Source organism: Phoca vitulina, unplaced genomic scaffold (assembly GCF_004348235.1).
Source record: "Phoca vitulina isolate PV1807 unplaced genomic scaffold, GSC_HSeal_1.0 scaffold11, whole genome shotgun sequence".
In the NCBI taxonomy this organism is placed as follows: Eukaryota; Metazoa; Chordata; class Mammalia; order Carnivora; family Phocidae; genus Phoca; species Phoca vitulina.
In genome coordinates, this window is record NW_022589714.1 from 27,980,199 (window position 1) to 28,004,432 (window position 24,234).

Here is a 24,234-nt window from a genome sequence, read left to right on the forward strand (position 1 = left end):
GCCCCAAGACCGTCAGGTAATGGACCCTTTCCTTTCCCAGGTTGCCTATTGTACTTTTGAAACTTCTCACTCCCTTCACACATACCCTTGATTTAAAGGGTGAGGAAGGACATAATAAGATTGGCTGGGGATGATCCTGCCTGCAATCCTAGAGAGAGCATTTGAGAACTGCCTGTCTTTGTAAATGGTGCATTATTTGAGGGTAATTTTAGCTACTTGTGAGGGAGGACAGGGGCTTGTTTTTTTAAAGCTCTGTCCCCAAAGTCTAGCCTGATGCCTGGAACAGCATCAGGGCATTCAGTATATATACACTAAGGCTATTCTCCCTTGGTCTTGTCACATTAGCAAATTTGTTCATTCAATAAATATTTGTTTATTGCTCACATGGAAATATGGTGAGCCATACAGATATGACATTTACTTCCCAATGATACTGACTTTTAGTTGTAGCTGTGTGGCTTAGCTGTAGTAGATTGGTTGTTGAGAAATTGAGACTTAAAATGCAATAATATAGCAATAATATAGACTTATTCTCCTGAAGAACAGGAAGATTTATTACCTTGAGCGGGAGGAAACCCTGAATAGTCAGGGCAAAAGGCATTTCTAAGAGAGCAATATATCAATTATAGGCAATCTTTTTGTAACACAGCTCCTTCTATATCCATAGTCTGGGTTTGGATGGGGCCGAGATGAGACAAAAGGGACTCTAGAGGAAATGAAGGATTCTTTTGGTCTCTTCTGCTCTGATATTGGGGTCTATGACTTAAATCTCTATTACTGAGGAGGAAGATTTGGGTACAATAATGTTCTAAAACAAAAATTGGGAAATTTTACTTGGTAAGCATATTCTCTTTTCTAATTTTTAAATTTAAATGTTTATGTGCAAGTCTTAAATAGACAGGGGCGCCTGGGTGGCTCAGTCACTAAGCATCTGCCTTTGGCTCAGGTCATGATCCCAGGGTCCTGGGATCGAGCCTTACATTGGGCTCCCTGCTCCATGGGAAGTCTGCTTCTCCCTTTCCCACTCCCCCTGCTTGTGTTCCCTCTCTCGCTGTGTCTCTCTCTGTCAAATAAATAAAAATCTTAAAAAAAGTCTTAAATAGACAAAATATTTAATAAATATTGAATAAATAAAAATTAAATAATAAATTATTGAGGAATACAATAATTAAATAATATTAATTAGATATTAAAAATATGTTAGAGAAGATAGCCCAGGGAATTCAGACTTTGCTAGACTATCTGGGCTTATAGTCACTGCGTTAGTCTTTTATTGTTGCATAACAAGTTCTCCAAAACTTAGCAGCTTAAAATGACACAAATGAATTAAGTCTGAGTTTCTGTAGGTCAGAAGTCTGCGCATGGAGGGTTTGAGGCAGCCGAAGTTGAGGTATGACTAGGGTTTAGAGGATAAGGGGTGGGGAGGAGGTGAGGAGGAAGTGGCAAATCCTGAGGGTGGAGAAGAAAGTCTTGGAGACATTTTAAGGAATTCAGAGCTTATTTTAAGAGCAATGGAAAACCATGTTAGTGTTTTAATCAGGAGAGGGTCATATTTGCTTTAGAGTGAAGAGTGAGGCAAAGTCTCATCTTGAGCAATTGGTTGAATGGTGGTGACTTTGAGAAAGGCAGGGAATGCAGAGGGAAGGAACAGGCTTTTTAAGAGGGGAACAGAAAAATAATAAACTCAGGCTTGACCACATTTTATTTGAAGTGCTTGTAATTCATATAAGTGAAGATGTCCATGGACACTTGGGATATCAGCTAAAAGTTAGAGAAAGAGACCTGGGTTGGAGATGTAGACATGGGAACACATGAGAGGCTTTTTAACCTTTTAATACATGAAAAGCAGAGTGTCATGCTTTGAGAATCTAAAAAGTCATGGAACCTCTCCCCAGAAAATTACTGTAAATATATGGCTGGTATCTCTGTCTCAATATTGGGAAGTTGTAGTCATATTTTCATTGATATGGCCCGAGAAGAAACATATCTGTATACTAATGGACTATAACATGAATGTATAAATGAATGAGGAAATGCAGAAAATGATAATCATCCCAAGATGTTTGTATCTGACCTGAACTTAGTAGGATTCAGTTATTGAAGGAAGGTATTTCTCTATGAAGGTTCTCCCCTGGGGGGAAATTGAGTCACACGTTCACTCAGCCCATATTTATTGAGCACCTACTATGTCCCAGGTATTGTTCTAGATGCAGAAGGCACGAGACCAATTCTCTGTCCTCGTGGAGCTTCTCTTGAGATGAATGCAAAGCAAAAGAACAAATAATACAATTTCAAAGAGTAATAGGTAATCTGTTGAAAATGAAGTGGGGTTAGGGGATGTGAATGGTTGTGGGAGTTCCATTTGGATGGAGTGTGCAGGAAGGACTCTCTGGAAGGGGCATTTGAGACCTGAATGAAGAGAAGTAGGCAACTATGATAAGGTGTGGGATAGAGCTTTGGAGGTAGATGAAGTAGGGAGAGAACACACTGGTGTGTATAAGGAAGGGCAAGCAGGCCATATGGGGGGGGGGGAGTAAAGCAGAGTGAGAAGTGGGGAGAGTGACAGGTGAGGGGCCTAAGGGGGTTCAGGGAACATGGGAGTTCTAAGCACAAGAAAGTTAAAGTACTTTCTGGTGCTCTGTGAGTAATAGAGTATTCCTTTATTGTCATAGAGGCAGTCGCCTTACTCCAGAACTTCCTGTAACTTCTAGGTCCTCAAAGGTAACTGCCTACCTATTTGAAAGTGAACTCCTCTCAGGTTTTCTGGCAGCTATTACCTTAGGTCAAAGGCAGGTACAACAGTCAGCTACTGGGCGGACTAGGGTGACTGACCCTGGCGCCCCCTGGGGGCCGTTCTCACCGGCCAAGGCAGGCAGGCACCTCTGATCAGTGCCGCGACGCCCCCCAGGTCCTCGCCTCCCTTGGTGCTCGCCCTTTCACCCTCGGCGTCGCCTTTATCTTTCCCGCTTCCCGGGGAGTTCCTCAGTCCGCCTCTCCAGTCCAGCCCTCCCTGGTCCCGGCAGGGTTTGAACTGAGCGTGTTTCCACCAGGGTTAATTAGCAGTTCGCACTTGGAGATCGCGATCCAAAACCCACCCTCTGGCCTTGCCCACCGGAAAGGGGGCGGGTGGGGAGTGCGAACCTTATCTCCCGGGCTCCGCCTCCAGGGGGCCGAGAGCGAGCTTCAGAGCCGCCGGCGCTCGGCACTGGCCGCTGCGGGCAGACGGGGCGACGGGGCTCGGGGCGGAGGGCAGCAAACCCCACTTCAGCCCAGATTCTGCCCAGGTTGGGGCTGGTTGCTGCCTGGGACGGCCCCCGAAGCCCTGGTGCAACACGCTGCTGGCTGCGACAGCCACCCTGACCTAGACGCCGCTCCAGGTAAGGTGACAGCGGGGAATGACGCTGCCGTTCTCCCCTCATCCTGCCAGAATGATAAACAGGGGGCTTAGGGCTGGCTGTCCCGGGGCAGCAGTTTGACATTTTGGTTGTCCTGAGGGTAGAGTTTCTACCCGCGCTGAAGCGCTTGGTGAACCGAGAGATCAACCCGGCACCCAGGCTGGAGGCTGGGATGTCAGGGTTTGTCCTATAAAGTTACTGGGTGTTAATGAATCATGGGAGGTTCGCTGCGTGCTGCTTTCTGCCTCGGGGTCTTTGGCCCCGAGAATACTTATTGTGCGGGGATGTACGCCCCAGAGCCCATCGTCCCCTTGGAAGGGGCGGTGGCGTCCACACGTGGCGCGCCGGGAGCGTGGGTGAGTGCACAGGGCGGTGGACTGTGTGTGCGGCCCAGAAGTTTTTTTAAGGGTGCTGCACAGTACCGGAGCTTGGGGGAACTTTAAAAAACTTGGTGCTTGAGCAGCACCCTAGGCCAATTAAATCAGAATCTGTAGGAGTGGGACTTGGAGGCATCCACATTTAAAAACAGCTCTTCTCGGGTGATTTCCATGCAGAATAGTTTGGGAACCAGTGAGTTAAAGCAGTGGTTCTCAGAGTGTCATCTCTGGCCAGCAGTATAAGCATCACCTGGGAACTTTTTGGGACAATCTAGGGCCCAGGCTCAGACTCTGGGAGTAAGGCTTAGCTATCTGTGCTTGCATGAGCCCTCCAGGTGATGCTAGCATTTACTCACTTTTGAGAACCATTGGGTTGGATCTCAGTTAAGGTAAAGGCAAGCACCTGCAAATGCCCCTCCACAGGCGGAGGAGGAAAAGGAACACTTAAGAAAATCCTAGGTATGCATCAGTAGGGTTTTACCCATATCAAAAAAATACACAGTGGGAACTTTGGAGGATCCCGTAGAGGGTAGAGACTTAGCTATCATCTTGAGCAATTTTTACATAGTAGAATCTGCATACTTTAGGAGAGAATAGGAATTTTATTTTTTTTAGAGTTGAAATGAAGCCAAAGAAGAAATGTACGTAGGAGTCTTCTAGCTGTAATAACATGAATCCTTGGCTCCCAATGAGTTGATTCCAGATCATCCCTGTCATCAGTGTACTTTAGAGGACTCTCTCTCTTTTTTTTTTTTTTAAAGCCGTTGGAGCTTGAAGAGATTCATGCCAATTCTCCAGAGTGAAAGGGAATTCAGCATTGCAGGTCTCTGGATTATCTGAAGTGGCTCCTTTTTTTTTTTTTCTTTTAATAGAGATCTGAGATTTTAAAATTTTGGCTAAAAAAATTGCAGCTGTTTCTAAGTCATTAGTACAGAAATAGAATGACTTTGCAAATAGGCTTAAATGGATTAGAAAATCTGATGTTGGATAAAAAGCTAGAATAGGCATGACTCCAGTCCCAGCACATGTGTGCGTGGTGAACACAGTGCTAACCGTAGCAAGACTTTCTGTACAGGGAATATTTATTTTCCAAACTGGTATTTTCTGTGCCAGTTTGTGATTGCGATATATAGACTTGCTGAGGGGCAGGTACTAAGCTTGTGTTTAGAGAACTGGGGAAAATACTGGTAGTGGTAAGGAACAGGAGCCTTTGAGGCTTAAGACTCTGGTTCAAAATATGCTCTTCTGCTTTCCTGTGCTCTGGGAGGGTTGCATAACTTCTCTGAGCCTCATTTTCTCCATCTGTAAAATGGGGACTGTGGTAATACAGTGCATCCTTATAATTCTCACACTGTTGTCAGAGGTAAGTGAAATAATGCTTCTAAAGTGTTTAAAATAGTAAATTAACTATTCATTAGCTTGAAATACACAGCACACTCGCACTAAGAACAAAAAAACCTAATCCCCCCAAACACCTTGAAATGAAAAATATGTTGATAACATGGCCAGATTTTGTATTTACATGCTAATCTAACCCTTAGAATTTACAGTTTTTGCCTTTTACCAGAATGTGAACATATGAATATTTTCAATTTCATAATTTTATTGCATGTTTTATATGGAACTTTCTAGAATTTTTTTTTTTTTACTTGATTAGCTTCAAATCATCTGGTCTTTATTCACTGTGGTGAAGGATTTCATTCACTACCAGGTGGATTTTATAATCCATTAACATTCACATTTAAATAGTCTTAAAATCTGGCTCTCCATACTATCAGTCCTTAGAAAATTCAGATGGTAAGAGAGCATCTAAAAGTGGCATGCTTTGGCATCCAAGAGAGCCACTTGAGAAGTACCATCTGGTATTTCTTAGGTTCTTGAGAGTGAGCATAGAATGAAACCTTATCCAGCTACATGAAGGTTTGTTCAAGAGAATATAAGAGAAAGCAAAATGAGGACACAGAGCAAGGACAGGCCTAAACTGGCAAAAAGGGTAGGTGAGGTAATTTAAGAATTCTTTTTCTCCTTAACTGCAATAATTTCAAAATGCTTCAAACCACATACACAAAAAGCAATTCTTTGCACATTGTTTGATTGGAACTGATCTGGATGATCTTCTTAGGACCAAATAGTTCTGGTGAAAAAAATATGGTATCAATTTCAAAAAGGATGCCAAATTATTCTCTACTTTGAAATTAGTCTTGATTATCCTTTGATTTCAGTGATAAGTTGAATATTAGATTTCTAACTTAAAGCACCTTTTTATAACTCATCTTGCGTCTTTGAATTAAAGAGGTTATACCTGCCTATTACTAATCTTCTGTTACTTCCTGGAGACTGAATGTTAATACAGGTTCCAGCATATAAGCATTTTAGTAACTCCTTCATTCAGGCAATCAGTCTTTATTAGAATACTTTTGACATTACAAGTGAATGTTATTAAATTGAATATAATTAGAATTTAATGTGACTAGGGTTTTCTGTTTAACTCACTATGTATGAAATGAAGACTAGCTGAGGAGATGAAAAGGAAAGACCAGAGGTACATCTCTTGATGGGAAAAATGAAGACATGTGGAAGCAAATTCAAGCTCTCAGTAATCAAATCATGTATTCTGGGTAATTTATTTGAAGAGCTAAGAGAGTCCGCAATGTCGCAATTCACAGTGACAGGATGTGACAGCACTGTTGCAGTGAGTGGCCAATTAGGAATGATCAATACTGCAATGCCCCACAGCGATTTTATGATTCTCCACTTATACGCATAAGGACTGGAGCAGAGATAGTCTTAGAGAAGCTGGCTTAATTGCACTTGATTTACATAACCTGGCTCACTTAGAAAGGTTTTGATGAGCGTTACCTGGCATTCATTTAGTTCGTTTTGAGGGCCCTATTTTGTTCCAAAGTGGATGGTTTTACTATTAAAGCCAATCTTGGAAGTCTTGTGAGTATAACACATCAGTGGAAATGGATACATGTTTTTATTTTGTATTTATTGTCTTTGGATTATATTTCTTAGCATGCAATAATAATTCCTTAGCTAGATTCAGTATCATTCTTGAGAGAAACAAAGTAGAAATGTTTATTTTTGGCATGTGGTCCAGTCTCACGCAAAGAGGATCAGCCATGGAAGCCAAGTCCCCCAACTTTCTTCTCCATCTTATGGTTGAGGACACTCTTCAGCCAGACTGCCTAGCCTTGTATCTGACTCTGCCACTTATTAGTTGTTTGAACTTGGACAAGTTGCCTATGTTTTTTTGCTTGTTTCCTCAGTAAAACTGGGGAAACAGTACCTACCTCAGCAGGTTGTTACATGGAGTAAACGTGTTAACATATATAAGGTTCTTCTGACAGTGCCTGACTCATAGTAAATGCTTAATAAGAATTTGCTGTTCATTTTACTTTGACCTTAATGGTTTAAGCTGAAGCTCTCTTTTCTGTTTTCGCCTCTAAAAATTGAATCCTAAAAAAAAAAAAAAATAGTAGTTTAGGTTAGTTCATTTGATGGTTTTCCTGTTTTAGATAGTGGGAGAATTTGTTTCAGAATAAGTGAAGTACTTCAAGTTTCTCAGAAAATAATACAACACTTTAAATAACATTTCTGGAAGTTCCCAGATGCTGCTGCTGCTGGCCAGAGACCACACTTTGAGAATCACTGCTTCAACCCACTGGTTCCCAAACTTGACTGAACATCAGTATCACCTGAGCACAGTTATTTATTTATTTATTTATTCATTCATTTATCTATCTGAGAGAGAGAAAGAAAGAATGAGAGAGAGACTGGGAGGGCGAGGGGTAGAGGGAGAAGCAGACTCCCCGCTGAGCAAGGAGCGAGAAGCAAGATGTGGGACTTGATCCCAGGACTCTGGGACCATGACCTGAGCAGAAGGCAGACGCTTAACAACTGAGCCACCCAGGCACCCAGTACAGTTCTTTAGAATGTTGATACCCAAGCTGATTAAAAAAATAATCAGTTTGGTTAATTTATTGTGAAAAGGAGTAAAGTAATCATGTCCTTTATAAAGAGAGACCCTGGAACATTACACATTAGTATCTGTGGGATTCCCATTTACTCATAGAATTTCTAGAGTGCTAAGGGATATTATAATTGATCTAATATAAATGAGGAGACAGAGGCTTGGAGGCATCATTCTTGGCTAAAGGCTTATGTTAGTTGTAACACTGGATAACAAATCAGGCTTCCTGTGTTCTACTCAGTACATTTTTCATTCAACCACCTTGCCTTCTGGAAAATCAGATAATGTGACAGAGGCACATAATCCAAGATAGATTACTATTGGAATGCTACAGATCTCCCTGTCCTGCTTAACCCAGTTTGCTTTCAGAGTTATCTATTCAAAAGATTTCCTTATTGAAGAACCACTGAAAACATTATGTCCACCATGCCAAGAAAATAAATTTATAGCTGTCAGTTGTGAAAGGGATATTTTTTCCTACTAGGTTTGTCTTTTCTAAGGATTCAGTTTAGTTTTTTCTCTTTGTTGTTTCTTTAGCATTTTGGTTTTTACGAATTAAAAAACTTAGAGATATCTTTGAAAATTTCAGGAAACGTTGACAGTTTTCTCAAGTCCAAGTTTAGTGACCTTCTGGGAATCCTGCCAGTTGCTTGTGTTTGATTCAGTGTTTAGTTTTTGTTTTGGCTTGTGTTGTTTTGATCTAGGTCAATTTAGCCATGATTGCAATGTTATGCTATTTGTTAACTATTTGTTTTTACAGTTATTGGTGTCAAGAAGAAAAAAAGACCAATAAAATTTTCTTTTAAAATTCAAAGGAAAAAGAAGTTCTAGTAAAGTTTGAGCTTTATAGAAATTTTGTTCTTCTAAAAATATCTTTTGGAAATTTAGTTTTAATGTGTTGCATTATCGGGACAAACACTCAAAACATAGGTATTATATTTTCATGGTAACTTTCAAATCCAAAGGTTGTTCAATGATTGAACCCACTTTTTGAAATACATATTTTCAAAAATTCTAAACCTTGTTATATATGTATTTTGCTAATACATATATTAGAGAGAGTTTGATTCCACCTCATGGGGTGTGTCTAGGCCTGTGTTTCCCAGTAGTACCCAGAATTAGGTAGAATATTAGAGATAAGACCAGAACATTCTTTGTAAGTGTGCAGCCATTCACCAAATAGTGATTAAGCGCCTACCATGCACTTGGCTACCCTAGGGGGATTCAGAGAAGTTGCCAAGTTCAGTTTAGTAAGTCTATTAATAGCCAATTGGCAGTTTTCTTTCCTTTTTTTTTTTAAATGGAAAACTCCCTTCAATTTTTTATGTGAAAATAACATTCTGTAAATATCTTTAAGTGAAAAAAGTATATAAGGCAAAAATAATTCTGATTTAAATTTAGAAAAACCAAGCAAAGACTGATGTGTCCTACTTAATTTCTTCAACCATTTTTGACTCTTCATTTGACATATGACCATGGATCAGTCTTTAGAAGGGGTTCAGTATGATTTGAAGGCAGATCTTGGCAAGAAGTGGAGAGTTTATCCCAGAGAGAGGCACTATGGAGAAGGTAAACACCCAAGGTCCTGAGAAGGCGGGCAACTCCACCACTTCCCTGGAGAAACTTCCTTTGCCTTGGGCAGTCTGCCCTTTCATCATTTTACAGCTCCTTTTATACTTCTCTTCCCATTCAGATCACTTGTGAGCTAGCACCTCTGGACTACGGTTTGAAATGAGAAAGAGCGAAATAAACACGGTGGGGAGCAGGGATGACATGCTGCCTTCACTAGAATGCTATAAGCAGAGTTCTTACTTGGGTTCCTTTGTAATGAGAAGGGGGATGGGAATAAAAGAGAAGGTGGGGTTCATACTCTTGCCAGGAAGTGGAAGTACATGGAACCTAATTCAAACTCTGTGTGTATTTAGTGGCAGCCAGCCACTAAAGTGTGTAGTGTGACCAAGTAGGTACCTACTGTCTATGCATCATTTTTGAACTATTTAAATAGTAACAATAATAATATTTAAATGTCCAATACTAAATAAATAGACGCTCTCCTTTCCAAGAAGGTGCTGGACCAGGAAATGAGAAACCTGGATTCTCACCCCAGCCTGCCACCAACTGAGTGAAAACTAGTAGCTTAGAAAAGCCTGCAGTAAGGGACAGTCGGGCAGGTGTAATGTAAAGTCCTTTTTCATTTTGCTGTTTGTATGTTTTTCTTTTCCTTGGTTGCAAGCACTGTTTGAGGCCATCATGGGCCATGTAAAGAATTGCAGCTTAGAACACCTATATATAGAGTTCAGGTCAATGTGAGGTAGAATCCTTTAGGAAATTAGTCTACTGAGAAATGTAGGACCCATTTCTCAAATTCCTATTAACATTCTTTTTGAATGTTCACTGAAGATGGACAGTAGTGAATGAGGAATAATGAAATAACAGATTTTTTTATTTCAAGAAAATTGTAAATATCTTTTCATGATGGCTAAACAAAATTTTCTTTGGTCTCCATGTGGGAATTGCATAAAAAATGTTCATTGGCCTTTTCAACACTTGAAAATTTTTTTTCTGATTCTGAATTATGGGTTTTGTGGGGGAAATCAGGTTTATATGAGTAATAAAATTATATTTTTGAGCTCTGAATTGCATGTTTCTCAAAATGTTAACAGTTGTCTTTAGTTTGTAGAATGATAGATATTTTCTTTCTGCTTTTCTTTGTTTTGTCTGTTTTTTAATATACATGTTTTACTTTCATAATGTAAAAATGAATGCCTCATGCTATGTAGATGGAAACATTTGAAACTGTAATTTTGAATTCCCATACAAATGAGAGATAATGATGTTACAGTGTGATTAATTTATGTTTTTGTAATTCATAAAATACATATTGTGCCAGATGTGTTTTAAATACCAGACACTAATTACAGAAAGTAAAATATGGCTAAAATGACACACAGTATTTTTGTAAAAGCAGAAAATCAGTTTATTACTCCTTGTGAATGCCAAAGAATATTCTGTACCCTAAGACCTTGAGGCCATGTCCCATGATAGCTAAAATCATGGCTGTTGTGTCATTGTGGTCCTGACACTTAACACCTGTGTGATTTTGTGCCTAGTATTTAACTTTTTATTTTATTTTATTTTTAAGGTTTTATTTATTTGACAGAGACACAGCAAGAGAGGGAACACAAGCAGGGGGAGTGGGAGAGGGAGAAGCAGGCTCCCTGCTCCGGGAGCCCGATGTGGGGCTCGATTCCAGGACCCTGGGATCATGACCTGAGCTGAAGGCAAACACCCAACAACTGAGCCACCCAGGCGCCCAGTATTTAACTTTTTAAAGCTTAATTTGTCCATCTGTCAAGTGAGGATCATCGGACCTACTTCCTCGTATAGTCAGGAAGGTTAAGTGGAATAACACAAACCCCTCAGCATCGTGCCTGGCAGATAAAAAGTACTCCAATTAGCTCAAATTTGTTATTATCTTAAGTATAATATTCTTCTAAGCTTTTTCACACTTGACACTTGGATATCTATCTTTTGGAAAACACATTACTACTTTATTTTTTGGATTTATTTTAGTTAGAGGGAGAGAGAGCACGTGCGTGCGAGCAGGGGTAGGGGCAAAAGGAGGAGGAAAGAGAGAGTCTTAAGCAGACTCTGTGCTGAGCCTGGAGCCCCACATGAGGCTTGATCCCACGACCCTGAGATCATGACCTGAGCTAAAATGAAGAGTCAGACGCTTACCCGACTGAGCTACGCAGGTGCCCCACCTTAGCACTTTAGAGGACAATATCCTCTGTACAGCCTGGGTCATGAAGAGGCACATCCAGATTTTCACCATTGTTCACATTGGGCCGAGGGAGAGGAAAGTATGGATGCAGGGGATGGCGTCTCCTGAAGCTGGCAGTAACATTGGCCTTTGGGAGCAACGCTTTGTGACTATAAGTGTTGATCTGGAATCTGCAAGATGGTCCTCCTTTGCCATATGGCACAGTCCCAGAAGGTCACTGTGATGGTTTGGTGGGATTGAGGGTATCTTCAAGTCTTCTTTGCAGCTATAGGTAGTTTGTCATGAGCTCCTGGATTTAGCAATTGCAGAGATCTCTTTGATCAGAGCCCTAGATAGCCCATTAGCACATCTTTGTGAAAATTAGAACATAGCCATGTCAATGGGCAGATGCAGCCCTATGTTTCTGTATTGATTTGCTTTGTCAGCTAGGTTTCCCTGTGCTGTTGCAGCCCACACTTTGGTGCATTTGTATAAAATATGCATTAATCCATCCATTCCACAAATATTTTTTTAGTTCTTTCTATAGTTTAAACTAGATCCTGGCAATGCAGCGATAAATAAGATATGATCCCTGTCCTCAATAATCTCTTAGCAAATTTCTCCGGATGTCAGGGTTAGTTGCATTACCGTGAAGCTCCTAAACCTATTTTACTGCTGCTTATAGTAGGTGCCTTAAGGAGGTTGTGTTTGTAATCATGTTAATTGCTCCCACATCCACTAGTGTGAAGGTTTATTATTAGCGTCTGTGGTTGGGCCTATGTTCTCAAAACTGTGGTGAGTTCCACATACATAATGTACATAAGTTTCTATAGAGTATTCGGACTTAGTACATAGTCTATTAAATGAAAAACTAAACAAAAAACCATGATGAGTTGAATTCAATTGACTGAGGCTTGACAGGGAAATTATGGAGGCACTGGGAAATCAGAATCAATTATTTTTAGACTACACATGTCAGAACCCTGGGAAAAAATATATTTTTGATCTCTGATTCATTGTAAGTTAATTAAATGAATGTCTGACCAATTGCTGATATAGGATATTTAGAGCCATTTGTGCATCTGTGTTTCCTTAACTATGCCTCTAAATATTTTTAATGTTTAGCTGGGTAGTGTGATTTCACATTGGACAATTTTTGGCCAGACTTACTACATTATTAAATGCTAAGCTCGAGTAATGTAACGAGTTTGTGCATTTTAAATGTTTCTACGCCATCTTGGACATGGCTGCCAAGTTGAATTTGAAATTTCCCTTCTAGTAACCTGCCATCTTTTTGAACCTTGAGTCTAAAGCAGCATAAGACTAGAGAAGCAATGAAAATTTCACATTTTCAAACTTAATTTAAATACTGACTTAAATTTAAAAATAAATGTGTGTACGCTTTTTACTTTATCCCCTCTTTCAGTTTATCCTCAAAGATGAGCATTTATCATAAAGTGAGCTGCAGAAGAATTTTTTTTTTTTTTACTATTCCTTTCTTTCATTGTCTTAGTATTGCCAGTCCTTAGACAAGGCTGGTCTATTTCACCCAACCCAGTATCCTCAAGGAATCACTTATACAGAGCTAGAGTCTTTCCAAGCTGCAGTGAAGAGGACATGTAGCCTTGCTTCTCTAGAGTGTAAGACTTTGCTAATCTTTATTACTCTGGACTCTAGAGAATTTCATATTTTGCCTTTTTCCCTTCAAAATCTGGGATTTCTGTTTTCTCAGAGGCATCTATTGATATATTCTGTGGTAAAGGGGAAAGGAAGAAGGCATGTTTTATTCAAAATCTGCAGGAATGGGTTTCAGCTTCTTTTTTTTTTTAAAGATTTTTATTTATTTGACAGAAAGAGAGTGCATGTGAGCACAAGCAGGCAGAGTGGCCGGAGAGGGAGAAGCAGACTCCCCGCCGAGCAGAGAGCCCAACGTGGGGCTGGATCCCAGGACCCTGGGTTTACAACCTGAGCTGAAGGCAGACGCTCAAGTGACTGAGCCACCCAGGTGCCCTGGTTTTAGTTTCTAACATTATTCTCACTAGGGAGTTGGAAAGCTTTAAATGGAAAAATGCAGGAATTTTGGTATATCAAGCAGGAAGGGGATATAGAAACTCTCAAGGAAGGCATTACTGTGTATTTCATTATTTTCACAACAAGCAGATGTTGGTGATTATAAAAACATTGACTATGTGCTATATGAAGGAAAAACAAAAAAACAAACAAAAACAAAAAAAAACCACAAGAGAAGTCAGCAACTTTAATTTCAGTGGCTACCAGGGTGCCTGATAGATTGAGGTTGGTCATGACCCCAGGTTGCTTATGATACCATTGGGAGATGGACTATTTCAAATATAATTTTTAGGCAAAATAAGAATGTAATGGAGCTCTAAATGGTCTAACACTGGAGATAGGCACTGTGGAAGGTATGATCTTTTTTTGTCATGATGTGCTTCCTAGAGGAGGTAGGGCTTAAACCTGCTTCTTGAAGTACGGTTCAGTTTGGACAAATGATTGGTTTAGACACTCTAGTCAACATAAATCATAGGGCTGGAAATTATCTTACAAATAATTGTTTTTTACAGTATAAATATTGTTGATACCAGTAATGCTTATCCCGATAGCATGCCTAATGAGCATACTGTCCTATTCCAGACACCTCCAGCGCTGGGAAACTTTCAGTTTGAGGGACATCCCCATTTATTAAAACCTTTTTAAAATTAAACTGAAAACTTCCTTCCTGGAGTTTCCAGGCATTGGTCCATCCTAATTCTGTACTCTGGAGGTGATGGGGAGAAGCTTAATTTCTTTTCCACGTGGCAGTCTTGCCAGTATTTGAAGACAAGTGGAACATCATATTCTAAAACTGCTGCTTTTTTGCAGTGGTTTGCCGTTAACGTTTCCAGTCTGCTCAGCCCTCTCTAGGTACATTGAGGTTTGATTCTTTCTGACCATTGGTTGCTGAATAGAGAGGGTGTAGCCCAAGAGCAGACTAAGTGTTGGCATCTAGTTTACAATAATGACTTAAGTTTACCATTAGCTAAGACCTTTTAGTCTCTTCAGACCTCCTGCTGTGAAGCCAATAGATTCCTATTGAGCATTCTACAATCCAGATTTCCAATCCCAGGACTTTTGTGTGTTTCTGTTGAATTTTGTCTTGTGGCAATTGGCCCATTATTTATCCAGGTGAGATCTTTTAATAAAGTCTTTCATTCAGTCAGTTAAAGATCATTCTTAGCCTTGCTTTGTGTGGAATTATAATTTGCAGGTCACCATTGCCCTTACCCAAATGACAAGTAACCAATTAACTGGACTGGGCAAGTGTCAGTAATCTAAAAAAACATCACTAGAACCCTCCTACCATGTTGGCATCAGGTGTTACTCTCCACTGGGGAGCCATTTAGGTTTATATTAAGCTTATATTTCATCTTTTCTCATTTTGAAATCTCTTGAGCAGAGTATTCATCTGATATCACCTTAGTACTCCCATCAAAGAAGTCCACGTCAGTTTGATATGATTTATTCTTGGCACTTAACAATATTGTAGGTGGGTTTCTTATAAGCAGCATACAGGTGGACTTAAAACACACACACACCCCCCCCCCCCCCCCCCGACCCACCCCCCACCCCTGAGTAGCTCAGTCAGTTGAGCGTCGGACTCTTGGTTTCTGCTCAAGTCATGGTCTTTGGTCAAGCCCCACCTCAGGCTCTGCACTCAGCTCTCAGCATGGAGTGTGCTTGAGATTCTCTCTCCCTCTGCACCTCCCCCTGCTTGCACTCTCTCTCTAAATAAATAAAATCTTAAAAAACCCTACAATTTGAAATTTCTAAATTCTAAATACCAAATTTAACCCATAAAGCTTTATTATGATTGCTAATATGTTTGGACTCTTTCTTTGACTTTTAGTTTTCTGTTTTTATTATGCTTTCTTGTTCTTCATTATAATTATTACTATTAGTTTTTCTATCTTTGTTGGGAATTGTTTCCTTTTCTTCTCCTATGAGTTATCCCTGGAAATTATATTCCTGTTTACATAATAATAGTCATCATCATATTTCTCTATATAAATTAAAACCTAGTTTCCTACTAATAGCTAGTTGGTCCCCTCCCCAGATAATTTGTCCTATTTACATGATTTTTATTGCCCTGACCACCCTCCATCTCTCACTCCCCATCAGCTACCAGTTTGAGAGCTTGTATTTTATTTATAGAACATTATTAACTTTTTTTCCAGTAACACTTTTAGAAGTTTATTTTGGAGGAATGTTAGGAGTAGGTGGAAAATTTTGTTAATTAAAAAAAAATTCTATCCCACACTAACTCTTAGTTTTGCTTATCTTATAGTAATTTTTTTGGAGAGACTAATTGGTATCCTTTCTATTTCCTCTCCCCCCCCATGGAAACACTTAGGATTTCTTTATCCTTTGAATTATGATTTTTCACCAATATGTGTCTAAAAGAGGCCTTCTCCCCCACCACATTCAGTTTGTAACTTGTGAGACACTTTCAGTCTGAAGATTCAGATCTTTATTTAGCTCTGAATGCTTTTCTTCCATTATTTCTTCATATATCTTAATTTTTTTTCCTTCTGAAACTTTTAATATTTTGTAAAATTGGTATCCTTTTGCATTGTAATCTGATAGAATTCTTCAACTTGATTTTCCATCTCAGTACTTCCCTCTTCAATTATTCTCATATGTCTCTCACTATGTTAATATACATATTCAAATATTCTCACATGTATCTCTGAATATATTAAGTACATTTAAGTCAGTTATTTCTTACTGTATTAACTCTGTTTCTATGGATGTTAGTTACTATATTTGCTATTTTTGTGTCTTCCTCCATGATGATAGTTTTCATTGAATATTTATTCACATCTTTGTGTTTGCAATTTCATATTTACTGCCAAATGGATTTTTTTTCCTGTTTCCCTTAGCTTGCCCCTAATGATTGTGGAGTTGGGCAGTATACTAATGTCTTCTGGACATGGCTATTTCCTGTTTCTCTTGGGTTTTGCTGGTGGCAGACCTACCTGAAACCTGCTTTGCTAAATCAATCTAAGAGCCTCTCATACTCATGGCTTCCTGCAGATACAAATGGAAAAGAGTTGCATAATGTCCAAGAGGCCATTTGTTCTTCATCATTCGTGCAAACCACTTCCTACTCTACATCTGTCTGGGAACTTTTCCTACTCCTGCTCTGAGAATATTTTTTCTTTTAGCTCTGAGTAATATGGTTCCTCTGACCTTCCCAGAAATAGAGGGCATGGAGTTGTGAAGGCATCATGTTCAGCGTTAATCTGACAATATTCTAAAACACCTGTAATTGTTGAAAGGAGCAGAAGTCATTTTGGTGTCTGCTTTATTACTTCTGCTATGAAATGAACTTTTTGGACCAAGCAATATGTGGACAGCCATATTGTTCCTTTGGGCCACTGGGTAATATGGCTTTAGGGATCTTGTTTACAATTTCTTCTGAGCAGCATTTGGATGATGTAGGAAAATAAGAGCATCTCCTTTTGGATAAAGTCTGACATATTGTAATTCTGAGATTACACTTGGCACTTGCTAGAGAAATGTCAGTTTTCCACCATGAACCAAGTCCAGTGCAGCTGTTTCTGCTTTAGACCACTGAATTTGAAAATCTCTATAAGAATGTAACCAACTTTGGAGTGAGCAGTGTTATGAGAGTTTCCCACCTCATGAATTTCTTGCATTGTAGATGGCAAATTTGGTAATAATAATACAATCTTTAGTTTGTGTATTGTGATCCCTTTTAGGGCTCCTTTCTGCAAGAATTTTTATAAATATTTAATGACATTGTAACCTCCTATAATTCATTCTCTTTTTCACACTAGTCTTGTACAGCAGGAATTTAAAAATACTGTTTTAAACAAAGCATACTGTTCTCATTTGCCAAGGTATGAACCAAAGTATTTACAAACTAAAATGTTTTCTAGTTCTCTTGAGTTGATGTTTTTCCTAAGAAAGTTTCATTATTTACTCAGTTTGAAGTACATTATTGCCAATTTCCAGAATGCCAGGCATTATTTTATTCAAGTAGAAGAATAAAACACATTCCAGTGCCCAACTGTATATTTCTCCCAACTCTCCACCACTTAAAAATATCTGTACTAGTTGTTTCTTGCCATCCGGTTGGCAGATAATCCAAATTTGACCGGTATTTATTTGCTGACATTGTGTGTGTGTGTGTGTATGTGTATTGGGGAGAACAATGTTAAATAGTTTAAGAAATTCCACGTTTTAGGATTCAAAACCGTACTATCAGCATTTAGTTGGATTTATATAGTGGTTTTTATTTGTTTAAAAGGAGGAGGATTTTCAAGGAATCATTTTTGTCTGAAAGCAATAAAAAGAGAAACTCCCATGAAAAGAGAATGACCAGAATGATACTGTGCATATCTTTGGAGCTCTTTGGATGTAATAGAAATGTTATAGGTATGATAATTTTGTTTATAAGAAGTTAATTGATAGAAAATTCAATAGTAGATCCAGTTTGGAATAATGAAATGAAATGACCTTTTTTTGGTTTGTTTAAAGAAGCTAATTATTAACATTGTATTTAATGGAATAAATAATTAGGTAAATTATTTAAGAGTATGGAACTGCAGCAAATTTGAAATGGAAGTGATCCTCCAACTCCTCACTCCTCACCCCTTGTTTTTTTTTTAGAGGAGATACTGAAATCCTGTCAGACTTGTTTTCTTGCTCAGATTCTTGCAGTCTTTTAGACGCTTTGTTGGGATACAGATGGTCCAGCTGCCAGTACAATCCTCTTTTCCCCACACCTAGCTGAATAGGGCCAGGAAGGAACAGAATATTGTGACTCATCACTTTTAAACTAGGTTCTGTTACTGAACTGAATATAACGCTTCCTTAATTAACCAATGCAGGATGTTCATCATTTTTCCATACCAGAGCTTCCTTTTATATGCTAAAAAATTGCATACTAGTTTATTTTTGAGGATGATCTTTTCATTTTCCATTCTTTTAAATGCACTTAGTCATGTTTTATTTGGTGCTTTTGAATGTCAGGATGGTAGATCATATTAGTTCACATTGACTCCTCTTTTCCTCAGGAAACCTCCTGGCATACCTAGTAAGTGGCAGTAGAACCATCTGGGAGGTAAAAGAAGATCATACCACATGAGGCATTGTGTTATTTTTGGCGGTTTAACCAGTATTTTCCTTATAGAAACAAAGGCTGGCTTTTGAACTGGTAGTGCTATGGAGGGTAGATAGGAACAAATATGGGAGGGTATTTGGGGGAAGGGTTGAAAATACTGAAATTGGTTGGAACTCTTGCATTTAAGTAAGCGCTTAAAAACATTTCACATGGATGACAGAAAGTAAGAGTAAGAAGAATTCATTTTGGAAATGAGAAATTTGAAATTAAATCGATAGACCTTGTACTTTCCCCATAAACATATAGAGATAGAGAGTGTGCATATTTCGAATTTGTATTTTCTTAGTTGAAGTTAAAAAGTGGGATACTGCAAATTGGGAATATTAAGTCTGTGACAAGAGTTAGATACAATAGGTATTTTGGAGTTTTGAAATGTGCATTCTTAACATCAAAACATAAGTAAGCCTGATAAAATCATTCATGACAATGTTTTATACGTTAATAGCAATACAAAGTAAAAAAATTTTTATTACTATTCATCTTGGTCAAGGATGCCGTTTAAATTAATATAAGAATTGTGTGTATTCCTAACCAATAAAGTGAGGATCTGTATAGTTAAGGGAAATGTTTTGAAGCTTGAAATTTGTTACTTTAGGAGAAATAAAAAATAATGAAACTAATACTCAGAAGGTGCTAAAAATACGTTACTTCATGATATTTCTTAATTGACTTATTACTGAGAGAGCATTATACTAAAGAGTAAAAATTGGATGTGGTTCTTTGAGATCTATACCATGGAGGAATACCAGGTTTTCCCAATCTTTCGCGGTAGTCTGAGAACATAGGATTCGAAGAGCCCAGTATGGAAATTGTTATGTTTCTATCTATCTCACTGAGTTAGGGGCACCCACAGAATGATGGTTTTCAATTTTTTTTCACAGGACCCACGGAAGATATTTCACATTGTGACACATCTGTATTTATTTGGTAAATGTGTACCAAATATTGTTTCATGATAAATATCTGCCCTTTCTACATGTGTTATGTTCTGACATTTCCCCTTAAATTCCATTATATTAAAAAACACTGCTCATGATGACTAAATTGATTTCACAATCTACTCATGGGGGTCATGGTTTGCAGTTTTGAACAACACTACTCTAAAAATCACTCCATAATTCTTTTGGGTGGGGGAAGGCTGCTGAATTTGTAGTTATATGTGATCATTATTAGCTCTGTTGGCCAAATACATTTCAGCTACACGGTAGGTTTACATTTCCTGGCCCCACGTTCATTCTGGCCAGTGAGTTCAGTGGAAATTGACATGTTTTTCTGGACTGGAGCATATAATTGTCAGTCTGAGACATTCTAGGGGTCTTTACCTCTGGCATGGCAAGTGACCATGCTCCTCAGAATGGATCCTAAAATGAGAATGTGGAGCAGAGCTCTTAGCCAGCCCGTAGTGGACATATAGTGTGAGCAAAAAATAAACCTTTGTTGTTACAAGGCATTACAGTTTTTGGAAATATTTGCTATTTAGCATAGCCTAACCTCTCCTGTTTGGTAGAGGATAATTATGTGTCTGCTGGTGGTGGGAGAGAGCCTCTTTTTTAAAATATTAGCTTTGCCTAAAAACATATGCAAGATTAAAAAGTTTATTATTTCTGATTTTAAAACATATGTTCTTTATAGAAAAATTTGGAAAACATGGGAAAACAATGAAAAAATTACATATTTGTAATGCTACTATCTGGAGGGATCAATTTTTGACATTTCTATGTAAAAAATAGTTTTACACAATTAGCTTACTGTATATAGTTTCATATTTTCTTTTTCTTTTACTCTTTTATGTCATTCTTGGAACAAATGAATTTCATGCCTCTATAATGCTTCATCATATAGATGAACCAGTGTTTTTAAAATTAGTCTTGTACTGTTACATGTTTGTTCAATATAAAGAATTTTAGAGGACAAAAATCTCAGCCCTTTGCACTCAAAAGCAAATAGTAAGCCAGAGTGGGTCCATATCCATTCACTCTGTTTAGCATCAGTTATATCTCCCATTACTACACTCCTGGGACAGGGTGAGTTAGTGTACTCAGCTGCCAAGTAAACAATTCCATATGTACATGCTGTGTATGAAGCTTATACTTAATTTTTTTTAAAAAACTAATAAGCTTTTAATTTTCTCTCCTATATCTCCCAGCAAACAAATTTGGTTTTCCTTTTGAGTTCTTTCTTTCAGGAAAGAACATTGCAATCTACTAGATGCATAAGCCAGAGGCTGGGGTCATTCTCATTTCTCTTCTCCATATTGATATGATCAATCAAACTTGGCCTGTTTTTACTCCTGAATAGCTCTCACCCCTCTTCTCACTCCCTCTGTCGTGCATCAGGCCCTCACTGCCTCTCTGTGTCCCTTCTGATTTCCCTTTTGCTGCCATAGTGAGCTTTCTAAAATGTGAACCAGAATATGTCACTCCCTGCTTAAAATCCCTTTGGAATCCTAGAATGAGCTTTACAGACAAAATCAATCCTTCTTTACTTGATTTTTTTTTTTAATTTTTATTTATTTATTTGACAGAGAAAGCACGAGCAGGGGGAGTGGGAGAGGGAGAAGCAGGCTCCTCCTGCCAAGGAGGGAGCCCGATGCGGGACTCGATCCCAGGATCCTGGGATCATGACCTGGGCCGAAGGCAGACGCTTAACCATCTGAGCCACCCAGGTGCCCTCTTTACTTGATTTAAAAGGCTCTTCATTATTTGTTTCCTGAGTACCCTCCCCATCATTGTGATTCATTTCCCTCACCTCCTGCTATGGACTGAATTGTGTCTTAAGGGTGGGACTCTGATATGATAGGAGTAGTGTTCTTATAAGAAGAGACACCAGAGAACTCACCCTCTTTCCCCCCCTTCCCCCACAAAGAAGAGGCCTGGTGAAGACATGGCAAGATGGCACTCACCTATAGCAAGGTCTTACCAGAGTCCGACCATGCTGGCATCCCGATCTCAGACGTCCAGTCTCCAGAACTATGAGAAAACAAATGGCTGTTGTATAAGCCACATAGGCTATATGGTATTTTGTTATGGCAGCCTGAGTTAACTAAGACACACTGCCTCCCACCCCCCCGCAGGTACTTCACTCCAAACGCCTTTATTTCAGGAATGCTGTTTCACTGAGCACATCTTGCTCCTTACTGTTTCTGGGCATAATCAGGTACTATCCCTGGTTCTCCTTCGGGTCACAGGGCAAACTCTACCTCTTCTTGGAAAACTTTCCCATCTCCTCTCTGCCAGGCAGATTTAAGTGTTTGTTTCTCTGAGCTCCCCCTGCATCTTGCCCACACCTTCATTAACCTCTTTGCTCTTCTATGGTAACTGCATATTTGATGTCTTGCCACCAAACCGTACCTTTTTTGAGGCCCTTAACTATGTTTTTCATCTTTGTATCCTCAATGCTTAGCACAATGCCTGAAAAGTAGTAGGTGCTCATAAATATCGCTGAATGAATAGACAAATAATAGTGGTAGTTATTCATTTATTAACTTTTATCTCTTGAAGATTTTTTTCCTCTCACAATCTAAACAACCAAGCTTCATGTATTCTTTTTATCAAAACCAGCTGTCAAGGCAGGATTTGAAATTCATTTACACTGAAGTATAAATAACTGATAACAGTTTATGTCTGTCTCCCAAGGGAATTTCCATTGTAACAGGGATGGGATTCTTAATCTAAAGAAATAAATCTTGGTGGGATTTCGGGTTTAACAAGCATATAGGATTGGTTTTAATTGTGGGGGAGTAGGTGTGGGGCTTAAGAAGTTTTCTCTGCTCAAATTCAAACTCCATAGGCTCTGCTTAAACATGAGATGGCCTGCTACCTGCTGGTTCACAGAATGAATTGGCATGTCAGATTACACAGGAAATTCATTTTTGTTTCTGTTGCACATATGAACTTCACATCTGGTAAGCCTTTGCACATAAAATGTGCATCTGCCAAGAATTGTGGTTTCCTAGTGCATCCCAGTGACTCTGAGTCAAGGTCACAAACCAGCATTGCGGAGTTTTGGTGTTCTGGAACTGCATTCTGCTTTTAGTTATTGAGAAAGAGTTACTCTCTCAGTTTCTTTGAAGACCCTCCATGTCACTATTATAAACTTGGAAAAGCACTTGGGTGATTCCAAATCCATTCAACTGTTGGTGGGCTCCCCTACAGAAGCCATCCCACAGGGATGAGAGTCTTATATACTTAAAAAAATCTCCACAGAAAGTATTCCCCAATGTTTCTCAGTGACCAATTTTCATGTCTGATAAGTCTCATCAAAAGTTTCATTCTCAAACTAACTTAAATCTTGCCTAATTTAGTTGTCTCACCTTCTTTGTGGAGGTGAGGAGCATCTGATTTTCATATAAACTGCAATACTGGAGTTACTAAGCAGTACATTGTCCCATAAAAGCAAAGCAAACCAAAGAACATAATCACAAAAACAATTCAAGTTAAACTAAGTTAGGAAAATGGGGTTTCCTGAACACAATGTGACTCAAACCAGACCAGCTAGTTAGCAAGTTTGCTAGTTAGACTGGAAGTCTGACATTTTGGTGTGTTTATATGGTCAACCATCCCCAATGAATTCTGTCCTGAAAAGCCAGGTAACATTAATATAATTGGAAAACTATATAACAGGGCATTTGCTAAAAAGTTACCTTTCTCTAGTTTCTAGAAAGAAATAATATTAAATTCCTGTTATTTTAGGTGAGGAAATCAAAGTGACTTATCTTGGTACATTCTTGACTGTAAAAGATAGCAGGTTAGGGTATCCTCTCTGCCTGATAGCTTCATGAATGAATTAACCATTGGTAACATTTCTGATGTAGGGTTTAAAAAGTAAAATTCAAGACCTATGGATTCTTTAAACAATTCCATTTAGTATTTGTATTCTATAACAGTTCTGTTTAGTATTTGTACTTTGTTGATTCTTGGGAAGTCTATTTGAAATAAGCTGAAAAAAGATCACAAAATAGCAGGCATAATACTTATTACTTCTAGAAATATGTTTTAGAGATTTAAAAATTTTTTAAAAATAATTTATTTGACAGAGAGATAGCGAGAGCAGGAACACAAGCTGGGGGAGTGGGAGAGGGAGAAGCAGACTTGTGGCCGAGCAGGGAGCCCGATGTGGGACTCGATCCCAGGACCCCGAGATCATGACCTGAGCCACCCAGGCACCCCTAGAGATTTAAAATTAAAAAAAGATAAGATGCTCTATTAGTGATTAATATATTGAAAAAGTAAAGGCCATAATATATTTAGAAATTTCAAAATTTTGCCTGTGATTCATATCAGTGACACATTCTTGCCGTTAAAGGTCCTTTTCTTTAAAATGATCTTTTTGGGGCGCCTGGGTGGCTCAGTTGGTTGAGCGACTGCCTTCGGCTCAGGTCATGATCCTGGAGTCCCTGGATCGAGTCCCGCATCGGGCTCCCTGCTCGGCGGGGAGCCTGCTTCTCCCTCTGACCCTCCCCCCTCTCATGTGCTCTCTCTCTCTCATTCTCTCTCTCTCAAATAAATAAATAAAAT

At 38.9% G+C, this 24,234-nt stretch overlaps 1 protein-coding gene across 1 annotated transcript in view; it reads left to right on the plus strand.

Moving 5' to 3' along the window:
- Window positions 1–3,190: 3,190 nt before the first annotated feature.
- Window positions 3,191–24,234, plus strand: part of COL21A1 (collagen type XXI alpha 1 chain) — a 180,973-nt gene continuing 159,929 nt past the window's right edge. The window contains exon 1 of the mRNA XM_032409621.1: window positions 3,191–3,377. The gene's annotated coding sequence lies outside the window, so the exon portion shown is untranslated. The remainder of the gene's footprint in view (window positions 3,378–24,234) is intronic.